This window comes from Acomys russatus, chromosome 13 (assembly GCF_903995435.1).
Source record: "Acomys russatus chromosome 13, mAcoRus1.1, whole genome shotgun sequence".
Taxonomy (NCBI): Eukaryota; Metazoa; Chordata; class Mammalia; order Rodentia; family Muridae; genus Acomys; species Acomys russatus.
This window is the reverse complement of record NC_067149.1, coordinates 54,147,027-54,159,099: the sequence shown is the minus strand read 5'-3', so window position 1 is coordinate 54,159,099 and position 12,073 is coordinate 54,147,027. Positions and strand designations below refer to the sequence as shown.

Sequence of the window (12,073 nt, the reverse complement as noted above, 5' to 3'; positions counted from 1 at the left end):
CTTGAACTTCATGCTGCTTTTAAGCCCCACTTTCCTGACCAGCCCTAGAGGCACTTAGAGCAAAGGGCACACTTCATCAACATTGGCCCATTTGTCCAATCCTGCGTGGCAGGTGGTATTCTATGGATTTGAGGCAACAGTGAGCCGTCCAGGAAATTTCCTGTTCCCAAGTTCTCTGCAGTGCTGTGAAAATTGATTGAGTGGAGTCTTCCTTCCTGGACTTAGGTGCCTGCCCTGGGGGCCTTCCAACGCAGTTGACCTGAGACCCTCCAGATCACATCTGCTTTGAGTCTGGGCCTATGCAGTGGCTCAGTCCCATTGCATGATGGTGTGAGCCCTTCTGCACTGAAGGCTGCTCCCAAATGCCCCAGCTCGTGCTTGGCCCTAGCAGTCAAGACTCTTACTGGCATGGCTGAGTACCACAGAAGAACTTACAGATTCCAAGTGATTCTCTCATCCTGTGCTGGCTGTGAGTCTGCTGCTGGATCTCTCTGCACCCCTGATACCCTGTGGAAGGGCAACAGTGTAGCCACCTCCCAAGTTCTGGACCCTGGATTTTTTCCTTCCTGGAGCACCAGCGTGACCTGGGCAGGGTAGGTTCCCCCAATTCTGGAGGCTCTGTCTTCTACCCTGTCCTCTGGCTTCTTGCCTGCTCCTTTGTATGGTTTAATTTATCTTCCTTGGCCCTTTGCAGCCTCCCCTGCCCTGTTCTGCCTCCTTTCTGCCTCTCAGCTCTCAGGCTCCTTCCATGACCCTTATTTCCCCCTGTCATTCTGATGTCCTCTCCTCCCAGCCCTGCCCTTCTTTCCTTCCCTCTTTCCCTCCACTCTCTAACTTTGAGGGGCCCCACAGAAAGCTAAGGAGTTTCTGACATCTGATCCACAACTTCTGGGACACTAGCAGCAGGCTGGCTCTGCTCTGTCCCTTTTAGTGACTGGCCTCCTGAATAACCAGAGACATCTGTAAAGACCAGAGTAGCATGTGGAGGAGGCAGGCACACACAAAGGATGCTCCCACATTCTCTAGCTTGGTTTTTAAACTCAGAGCTTTATTAATCAAATATGTATTTCCTCAGAAAGCTCTGTGTGAAAGCAAACCTTTACTATCTCCCTTTTTCCAGTAGGGGAATGTAGTGAGAATTTTGCAACTTTGGTTTCTTTAAAAAAAAAAAAAAAAAAAACAGAAATAATTTAAGAATATGCTTTTGTTTTAGTCCCAGGTGTCGGGATATGGGACTGATTCGCAGCAGCTGACTATAATTTGCCTTGTGCTCTAGCAGAGACACGGTTTTGCCACCTGCAGATAGTTTCTTCGATTGTGTGGTTTGGAATTCTGTTTCAGAGGGTAAATAAATGCTAGAGCCCCATAGGTGGGTTGCTGGTTGGCGGTTGGATGCTGTTGGTTGCTGCTGGTCGTGGTTTGTTAAGGAGTCATGCACAAAGAAGAAACAAGAAGAAATTAGAGATCCTGATGGAGATGATCAAACTTGCCCCAAGGAGCTCGACACCCCTAATCAGCAGGAAGTAGTCTATCAATAATGTCACTCCCTTTCTTCTTCCCTTTCAACCCTTTAACACTAGATAGGAGGGAAAGAAAGGATACAACGGAAAGGGGGTGATGTTTTCATTAGACTACTCCTTGCTGATTAAGGGTGGCAAGCCCCTTGGGTCAAGTTTGATCTTTGCCATCAGGATATCTAATTTTTTCTTCTTGTTTCTTCTTTGCACATGACTACTTAACAAACTGTGACCAACAGCATCCAACCACCAACCAGCATCCCACCTATGGGGCTCTATTTACACTCTGAAAAGTTCCCAGAATTCCAAACATCACACAACAGCAGAAACGATCTGTAGCTAGCAAACCCATGCCTCTGCAAATCATAGCTGCTATGAAGCAATCCTCTATCCCCACACCTAGGATTAAAACAGAAACATATTCTTATAATATTTCTGTGTATTTCAAGGAAACCAAAACTCCAAAATTCTCACTACAAGGGGAAGGTGAAGAAAGATGAAGTGATTTGTCCCAGGTCATAAATGGGGTGGGCACTAGAGCTGTCTCTCTACTCTACCCTTTGGGCATCATCCTTAGACCAATGATTCTTCTGTCCACAGTAAGGCAAGCACCTGTCATGCACATCAGCCAGTCAAGCCCAAGCTACGGTGACCCTTATGTCGAAGCCATGAACATCTATCTACTATCAGAAATATGACAAAATCCCAGAGAAGAAGAGTGGCCTCAAGGAACTATTTGAACAGAGATTCTCCAGTGCATTGGTCTTCATGAGTGCTGGGTAAGCCCTGGGCCTCTTCTTCCTGTCTTCACTACCTGGAAAGAGAGCATGGTGCCCTACCTGTGGAGGGAGGCAACCAGAGAGAGAGGAGGGGGCACACGCAAGAGGCCCCTGCTGGTGGGAACCAAGTGCTGGAATAGGGCCAAGGCTGAAGCTCTGGGGGATGGAGGGAGGTCCTTTGTTTTGGTTATTTCCTTCCTCTCTCCCTCTCCTTTCTGTCTGTACTGGGGGTGGAACCCAGCACTTTCTCCATGCTAGGCTAGCTGGCACTCCTCCACTAAGCCACACTCCTAGCCCACGGTTCTGGTGACACCTGTGGCATTCAGGCATGAGCAGGAACTGGGACAAAGGAGGTAGGAGGGAGCTGTCACCTGAGCCTTGGGTTCCCTGCCTGGTGCTGGTCCTTAGTAGCCCTCCAGTGTTCATCCTGAAGTGTTGAGCTAGACAGACCTCTCACCTACAACTTAACCCAGTGGCTGGCTCTCTCCCAAAGAGGCTAGTGCTGGGATCGAGGCCTGGAGCCCCACTTTGCAGATGTTTTATTTCACCTTCTGCTTGTAAGCGGAATGGCAGATAGGCCTGGCTTTCGGAGTGGGCAGGATCTGGGCAGAGAGGAGAGGAGAAAGGCATTTCCTCCCAGGTAATGTATGAATAGGAAAGAGAGAAGGGAGCGGAGACATTGTGGGGAAAGATGTATGTGAGAGGGAACAGTAGAAAAAGGTGAGCGGCTCCTCAAATGTTATGATCTATAAATCTGGAGCTTAGTCAACACTGGGATGGGATATAGGGAACCTCTTCGTGTGTGTGTGTGTGTGTGTGTGTTGTACGTTTGTGCACTGGCCTTGTACATGCTAATGCACAGTACTCTTGAGCTGTACCGAGCATATTGATCTTTCTAACGTGGCTGTCATTGATAACAAGAGGCTTTTTACAATGAAAAGCATCAATTTCTCCCTTTGCCTTCTTATACCCTAGCCACAAGCCCCTGAGTTCCAGAGCGCCCCCTTAGGGAGGGTGGGCCGAAGTCAGAGAGGGAATGCCAGAGGCCCTGGCACTTTTTTTTTTTTTGAGACAGGGTTTCTCTCTGTAGCCTTGGCTGTCTCTGGACTCACTTTGTAGACCAGGCTGGCCTCGAACTCACAGCGATCCGCCTGCCTCTGCCTCCTGAGTGCTGGGATTATAGGCGTGGAGGCCCTGGCACTTTAGTAGCCATCATTTGTCTGTCCTCATGTGGGAGGGGCCCAAAGGCAGAAAATGCAGTGAGGAACCTTTACCTATAATAGTGAGAGTCTGGTCCCTTCCCTCCTCCTACCTGCTGTGTGCTTGGCCACACACGCACTTAGGAAGGAAACCTGTCCAGACAAGAAACTGTTGCCTGCCTCACAGACAGCCTTCCTCCTGCTGCCTTTGTTTGCTCAGTCTGCCTCCCAGGTGCTGGAGAACCTGCCTAGAGCAGAGGCCACTTCCACTTCCCTGGATCCAAGCCGCTGCCTCCCTCCCCTGAGGGTTGCTGTTTGCACTGAGGGGCTGTGGTGGTAGTTCTGCAGCCAGCCTGGGCTTACCCCCAGTGCAAATGGTGTCAAGGTACAGCAGGAGAGGAGGGGGGGCCACTAAGGCCCTCTGAGGAGTACCCCGAGAAGCATGTGAGACCAGCAGAGATTTGCCCTCTGTCCTTGCTCGGTAGGGGAAGGAACTAATACCCATCTGTATACTGGACTAATACCCATCTGTATACTGGACCAAGCCAGAACAGCACCTCAGGCCTTCTTCCTGTCTAGCCTGCTGCTCTGTTCTGGGTCTGACACTTGTCCCAGGCATATGCCATTACATGCCAATGAATCTGAGCCTCCTGGCCCCTGCCCCCATCCCCACAGCTGGCTATAGCTATCTCAGCTCAGTTGTCAGTCACCTGATCCCCCCTTACCTGTTCCAACCCATTTGTGGGGTGCCTATCTGCACAGAGAGGGTCCATGTTAAGAGCAGGATTCAGAAGGCTGGTCAGTGAAGGCTTGGATGTCTCGGACCGTAGGGATTGGCAGTGTTGAGCTCCAAGGACTAGTGGATATGCTGTGGGGGTGGTCTCCTGTGGCAGTGACCACCGTCTCCTGAGGTTCTGGGACAACTTTGGGATCCCCCAACCCCATCCGTCTCACTAACTCCTTTGATCTCAATTGTGATTTCCTTCATAATAGAAAAAAAATTCTTTAACCTCCTTCAGCTCCATGGCCCCCAACAGTGCTGGGCTGGGTCTGGATGAATGGATGTCTTAAGTGGGGGTCCCAGGATGGAAGGTGATGATCAAAGGTCTAGAACTCAGGGAGGTTTAGGTTTTGTTGCCTCAGCGACCTTCTTCTCATTCCGCGCCACCCAGAGGTAAGAGGTGGAACAGCTGCATGCAATCGTTATGTAAAGCCATGAGTGTGGTTTGAGATCGTGGCTCTTGTCCAGGGTCCTTCCACTGGTGGATCATGAGAGCATGTAGGTATGAAGAGGCTTGTGCAAGTAGCTCCTGGGGTTCAGGGGGTAGGTAGAGAGTCTTTGTGTATAACAGCTTTTTTTTTTTTGGTCTCCCTAGCATGGTGCACAGAGAGATCTATCTGATGCCACAGCCACTGACATTTCTTCTTTCATAGTAGTTACACAATTAGCTTCACAGAATCCTTTCTATCTTTATATTGCGTAGCATGAAATTAAAGTTAAAAACCACCACAATCCAAGCTCATACCCACAACCCTCATATCTGGGAGGCTGAGTCCAGCCTGAAGAACATAGCAAAATCCTGCCTGGAAAAAAATAGAAGAAAAGAAAATAGCACACGGGCACAGGTGGATGTGTGGCAGATGATTAGTAATGCAGTGTCGGCCAAGAGCCTGTGGCCCGGTGACTACAGTCCACGACTCAGCACCATTTTAGGCTCTGACCTCATTCTTTGAAGCCCTACCTTCTCAGGCAGCCAGCATTTTTTTTTTTTTTTTCCTTCTTAAAAGGTTTTTTTTTTTTTCAACAAGATTTTTTTTGGCCTGTAATGCACTATATACATGCCTGGGTCAGCCTCAAACTCATGGCAGTCCTCTGCCTCAGCCTCCTGAGTGATGGGATCATAAATGTGAGCCGCCATATCCAGATTTCCTATCAGCATTTTTTTAAAAGCATGGTCCACTTCTCTGCTCCATCTTTCTAGACACAGCAGAATCTGAACACACAAACCATCTTTCATCATCTTTTAGGCCAGTCTGACAAACTGGTTCTAAGATGTGAAGTGGGAGAAAGCCCCTGGCTCGGCTCTCGTCCTCATTTATCACAGGAAGAAGTCAGGCCATGGCTGCCTGGGTTCTCAGGTGCCTGCCACCTTGTTCCACACCATTCAGCTGCCCTCCCCTACAGGATGGTGATGGAGGCAAGATGGGGACACTGAAGCCACCTGGGTAGGGAGTGGAGGGTGTTTAGTAAAGGGCGCTGTTTGTTTCAGAGACCCACCAAAGGCCCAAATACTGTTGGAATTGCTTTTTCCTTCCGCCTAGTGGCTGCATTTAATCTGTGCATGGTACACCGAGCCATTTGCTGTTCCATTTCCTTGTGGAAATAGTTTTCCTGAAAGAAATAGTTCCTCGGTTCCATAGCTGCTTTCCTCACTCAGCCTGTGCATTCATCTGCAGTAGTACATGCAGGTCCTTCTCAGCATTTTTGTTGCTACATAATCTCTGCACTGTGCCATGGGGCAATTAACACCTCCACCTCACTCCTGGCGGTTTGAGAAAGACCTCACTCCAGGATAGCTACCCCACAGGAAAGGAAAATGGTGTCCGAGTGTCCCCTGGAAGCCACTGATGACAGAACTGCCTGTGCCCTGTGCTCTTAATCCTGCCCAATCTGGCTCTAGTGCTGTCTTTGTCTTTACAGGAGAGTTCTGGGTATCAGAACCTGAATCAGGGCCTGCCACTGCCTCTGTGTGTACACACCCTGTGCGCCCCGGTAGTAATCTGAAACCAGCCGTGTCATGAGTGAAAAGGCTTCCTGTCTTCTGTGTGTAATTTGCAGGAAGATGGGTAAGAAGTACCCACACTGTGATAAGTCAAATAAGATGGACTCATATGTGGAAACTGTTTTATATATACAAATATATGTATATATACATGTAAATGACAAAAAGTAGGGGCTGGAGAGATGGCTTGGCGGTTGAGAGCACTGTCTGTTCTTTCAAAGACCCTAAGTTCAATTCCTGGCAACCACATGGTGGCTCACAACCATCTATAATATGATCTAATGCCCTCTTCTGGCCTGCAGGTGGCATTTGGTGGGAAGGGCAACAAGAGACAGTAATTGGGATAAATATGGACCAATATGAAAATCTGCCATAATTAAACACTCAAAATGTCACTGTTGCCAGGCATGGTATAGCATCCTTGGAATTGTAGCACTGGGGAGGCAAAAGTGGGAGAATTGCCACACGTTTGAGACTAGCCTAGTCTACAATAGTAAGTAAACAGGCCAGATGCCCAGAACGAAATGAAACAAAACTTTTGTACTATCTATGTGCTGCTTCTTCTTTCCTTTTTCTTTCTTTTTTCTTTCTTTCTTTCTTTCTTTCTTTCTTTCTTTCTTTCTTTCTTTCTTTCTTTCTTTCTTTCTTTCTTTCTTGTGGCTGGAGAGACAGCCGTGGGTGCTGGGAACCGAACTCTTATTATATTTTTGGTTGTGAGCCTAGCCTTAAATGGCTGAGCCATCTCTCCAGCCCTATGTGCTTCTTTTGGCAGATGGAGATTTAATGCAGAGCTAAGGTATAGAGTGAAGAATCCTAAATGATGGAAGCCCCACAGCTTCAGAAACAGCATGCCCACAGCTGAGTCTCAAGGCAGGGGAACTGGCCCTTCTAGCACTTTCCTCCCCCGCTGGGCTGAAGCAGCATTAGACTTGAAGCCCTCAGACTTGGTCCTGGCACTTGTCACTAGTTAGCTGCAGGGCCTTGGGCAAGCCCACCTGCACCACTGGGGCTAGTTGATAAGACGAAGCTGCTGAGAGGGACTCATGAAGGGTAAGTCTGATCAGCCCGATAGATGCTGGACTTCTTGTCTGGAGCATGGTAATGACCTATGGGGAGAAAAGGCCCACCAGCCAGGCCCGGGGCTCAGCTGATTTCCCTGGTAGCCTCTGTGGGCTCTTTGGACTAGAGTGATGCAGGCAGACCTGTGTTTGGAAGACAATGCTCTGAGAAGTTAGGATGAAGCAGCAGGAGGGAAGATGGTGCTGAGGAAATTGAGCCGAGTGGCCCAGCCAGAGATTAGAGAAGAGAGTGGTGACTTGACTCAGTAGTGCTGAGAGATGTGGTGAGAGGCCCACTAAGAGCCATTTCCGGAAGAGCATCAGCAGGGAACAGTGAAAGGCTGTCCAGAGGAAGAGACATGGACGACTTCTCAGCATGCTGTCTGCCAGTCCTCCATTCTGGCTTTCTGTCCTCATGGTTTTTTTCACTATCAAAACTGACTCTGCAAAAGTTCGATAAAATCATTAAAATGAAAACTGCTAATACAGGTGTACATGCCTGCAGATTAAGAAAAAAAAAGTCTTAAATTATGGAATTTCTGTGTTTTAGAGGCAGCACTGAAGATCACGTTGCTAGGCATCTCCCATGGTTTGACTCTTGAACTTCTCCCATGGCCTCATGTTTTGAGTGCTTGGTCTCCAGCTTGGGGCAGCACTTTAAAGATGCCAGAGACTAAGCAGTGGGTGCTGGCTGGCAAAACTAGAGCACAAGCAGCCAGTCTTTGAAGGTTGTACCCACCCTGGCCGTAGCTCACACTCTGCTTCCTGGTCAGCCAGGATGTAATCAAGCCTTTCTCCTGTGCCCTTTGTCTTCAGAGTGGTCTCTGAAACTGTGAGCCAACATAAGCTTTTCCTGTCTTTAGTTCTGTCAGGTCACAATGATGTCAAGTAGCCAATATGAAAACTTGCTGCCAGTGAAGTGGGATTGTCTCAGTGGTAAGGCAGACTAGGTGGTTCATAGGCCTTTGGAACCACCTGCAGAAGTAGTGTAGAAGGGGTACAGGGTATACTGTAAGAGTACTTGAATGAGCCTGGCAAGGGCATAAATGGCCAGAATGCTCATAGAAGTGAAGACAGTAGGCTGCTCATTAGTTTCAGATGGGGACAGGATTCTATTGGGAATTGTGCTAGGTGTTGTGTTACATTTCGGTAAAGAATATCTATGTTTGAGTGAATCTGAATTTTAAAAAGCAATGGGCAGATTTCCTTGGCAGAGGAAATGTCAAGACTACAATATTCAGGCCATGGCGTCATCATTGCTGCCTTTTAGCCAGATTTATAGTGAGAACTAAAAGCAAAGAGTGAGACAAAAAGATTAAAAAATGTGTATTGGGCAAGAAAAGATGTGTGAAAACAGCTGAAGTTGCAGACAAATCAAATGTAGACAAATGAGCTGCATTTTTTAAAAATGTTTTTGTGTCACTGTGAGCCTGTTTTAAAACATTTAATTTGTGTGTGTGTGTGTGTGTGTAGGAGGAGGAAGAGGAGGAGGAGGAGGCCAGAGGGGTGTCAGATTCCACAGAACTGCAGTTACCAGCAGATGTGAACTCCCTGGTATGGGTGCTGGGAATCAAACTCAAACTCAGGGCCCCTGTAAGAATAGTATGTGCTTTAACTACTGAGCCATTCCTCTCTCTAGCCCCAAGGCATGTCATTTTTATAGAGATTAGAAGCCTTGTACTTTACCCTGGGACAATAGGAATGGTATCCTGACTCTCAAAGTAAGCTCTGAGACCTAAAGCTCCCAGGCTGTTAGAGAAACGTTCACTTCTAAAGAGACAGCAAGCTGAAGGGGTACCCTACTGGTCAAGAGTCACCCAAGGAAATGTTTTCCTGGTTTCAGCTGCTTGGGCGCATTTGGCACATCTGGGCCTGTCTGCTTCTCAAGCTAGAAGCAGAATTGGTCATTGTCCATGTGGTGCTAGTTTTTCAGGCTCGTAGAATTCCAAGGTTATTGGACCATGTGGATCTTTGTATCAGCATTCCAAAGATAAACCTGTGAGGCCAGGTGACATGTTTTAGGGTCAGATTCCCTGTGAGAATCCTCCAAGCAGGATATGCATGAAGCTGTGAAGGTGAAGTCTAAGGTATAGTGGAGACTCCAGGATGTTGGAGATGCGAGAATGTGGGATGATGTCTGCCCAGAAAAGCTAGGTAGTCTGAGGATGACCTTGACTTCTGATCTTCCTGCCTCTACTTCCCTAATGCTGGGGTTACAGCACTGTGCAACTGTACCCAGTTTTGTGTGTAGTACATGTAAGACAAGCCCCCTGCCAATGAAGCCCCGCTCACATCCTTGGCTTTGATGCAACTTGTTTGTTTATTATTATTACTACTGCTACTGCTGCTGCTTGAGATGGAACCTGGGCTTTTGCTCCCTTGATATTTATATTCTTTCTCTTTGTCTCTGTCTGTCTGTCTTTCTCTCTCTCCCTGTCTCTGTGTCTGTGTCATTATTCCCCTCCCCACCACTGCATGTGCCTGTGATCACTACTAAGGTTCAGGCACATGGCAGTTCCACAGTTAGGTCCCTAGGTGTCCTCCTCCACCACAGCTTCATGTTCAGCACCAGCCCCATCTCATCTGCTGCTCTACTTCCACGTCTCTGTGCCTCTGTCCTCTGGAGCAGTGTCTGCCTGTCCTGTTGCTGATGAAATGGAAGAGCCTGGTTTAAACCCATCTGCTTCAAAGGACAGCTCTGCTCCCAGGTCCCCCAGGTTTTCCTTTTCCTCCCATGGAGTTTGACTTGGCCTAGAAGTAAAGGGATTCGAAGTCTATTCTGTTCCTAGATGCTACAGACAAAACCTTTGTATGGTAGTCTCTGTCGAGCTAGCTTCAGGCCAACCAGTGTCGTCCCCAGGAGTTTCTGTACTCCCTGAGGAAACAGCAAAGAGGAGCAGAACCCAACAAGCCTGGGAAGAACCCACTAGGCTTCCCTGGTACATCTGAGAACCCGCAGGAGCTTTGGGTAGGTAGTCCTAGCTTCAGTGCTAGTGTTCAGTGCTCACTATGAGAGGGGCCACTTCCCAGATGACATCCGTTGGTACCTTCCTGAAAGCCTATGCTCACTTCCTTCACAGGCGGAAGCACCTGCTCCAGGAGTACACAAGCACCAGTCTGATGGAGAGCTTCAGCCATGCCATCTCTGTCCCTGGCTTTAACCATGACATCTGTGTCTGCCCTGTAGGTTATCATCAACTGAGGCTTCCGGGAGTCCTTGCTGGGGATTGAACACATCTTTGAGCAGCCTGGAGTTCAACACTGAATCTACACGCTGATGACAGAGAGACTTGGGGAAGAAATGAACGTGGTTATCAGGGACTTAGTAGCCCTGCAGGGACACCCCCTGGAAGTGCCTAAAATACTGAGCCAAGTAGTCATGACTTGCCACCAGGAGCAAACTGTCTGATCCCACGAGGCCAGTAATCCCAGGGAATCTTGGTTTTTCAAAAGAGCTAAAATGGCTGGGTGAGCTGGAAGACCTGAGAAGAAAGATGTACTTGAGTTCCCAGAAGCCTCAGCCAAGAATGGCATCAGACTTTGGTGATCAAGCCCTGAGCATCCCCAGGCTGCCACTCTAACCTGCATCTGATGGCCATCGCAGGCCATCAGCCCATGACTACTGGGCGTGATTGTGTGTGTACTGTTACCCAGGCCTGCATGCATGTCCACCAGGGCTGGATTTCAGGTGTGGAGGTGACAGAGTTATTGAAAGGTAGATTGTTTCTGCCTTCAGGGTAGCAAATGACTTCCTCTGTTATCATGGCTGGGACACTGGTTCCAGATCAATGTAGGGAGGGCACAAAGTGGCCATGGCAGAGCTAGGCAGGGACATAAAGGTAGGTGCTGGGTATCAGCGGCCATGTGTGTGGGAAAGGGCTTGCGAGGTAAATACCATGGCTGTCCGCTGACTTCTAAGTCCTGTTCATCTTGACTGTGTGTCCTGACACAAATTCAGGAAAAGCTAAGGGAGACCTGTTAGAGGTGAGTTTCTGGGAGCCTGTCCCAGGATAGTTCATGTCCTCTCCAGGGTGTCCTGTGCTCTCCCTGCTGTGGGGCAGGAAGGAAGTGAACCTTCATGGTCCCCTGGTATTTGAAAGGCCTTCGGGTTCAGCAGATATGGCTACAGTGCTGGGATTTCTAGCTGCCTGGTCTTGGCAAGCTCCTTTACCCACCTGGGCACAGCACCTTACTGCCAAGACTTTTTTTTTTTTTTAAATAGGAGAGGTACCTGTAAAGTGCTTGGAACAAACTGCACAGTGGTCTGGGTCTGACTCTCATGTTCCCTGGCTCTGAGGTCTTCCCCAGTAGGATCAGTAGTTCAAGTAATCTGGAGCAGAAGTGGCAGGTCCAACCTGGGTGTGTTCATGTGTGCCCAGCTCTCACAGAGGTCTTCTGTGGGAACATAGACGTGAGCAGGATAGCACAGAGGTGACGTTGCAGAGTTGGAGGTGATGAACCCTCTGGAGTCAGACCATACTATCTCAATGTGCAGCCTGCCGGGCAAGTCACTTAACTGCACTGTACCTCAGTTTCCTTGTCTGTAAAATAGGTATAAAGTTAACCAACCCCACGTATGAACAACACCTTCCAGTGATGAGCACATCCACCAGTCAGTATTGGCACTGACTCTGACTCCAAGTGAGGAGCCAGGCTAGCAACCAAGCGGTGGAGGTGGGGTCCCCACAACTGGCCACCACAGATGGGAGAGATCAGGGGATGAAAGACTCGGAAGAG

At 48.7% G+C, this 12,073-nt stretch overlaps 1 long non-coding RNA gene across 1 annotated transcript; it reads left to right on the top strand.

The window, feature by feature from the left end:
• Window positions 1-232: 232 nt before the first annotated feature.
• LOC127197510 (uncharacterized) lies at window positions 233-10,710 on the top strand. The gene is made up of 3 exons (XR_007831688.1): window positions 233-593; window positions 2,118-2,296; window positions 10,417-10,710. It is a non-coding gene; the product is annotated as an uncharacterized LOC127197510 (long non-coding RNA).
• The last annotated feature ends 1,363 nt before the right edge of the window (window positions 10,711-12,073 follow it).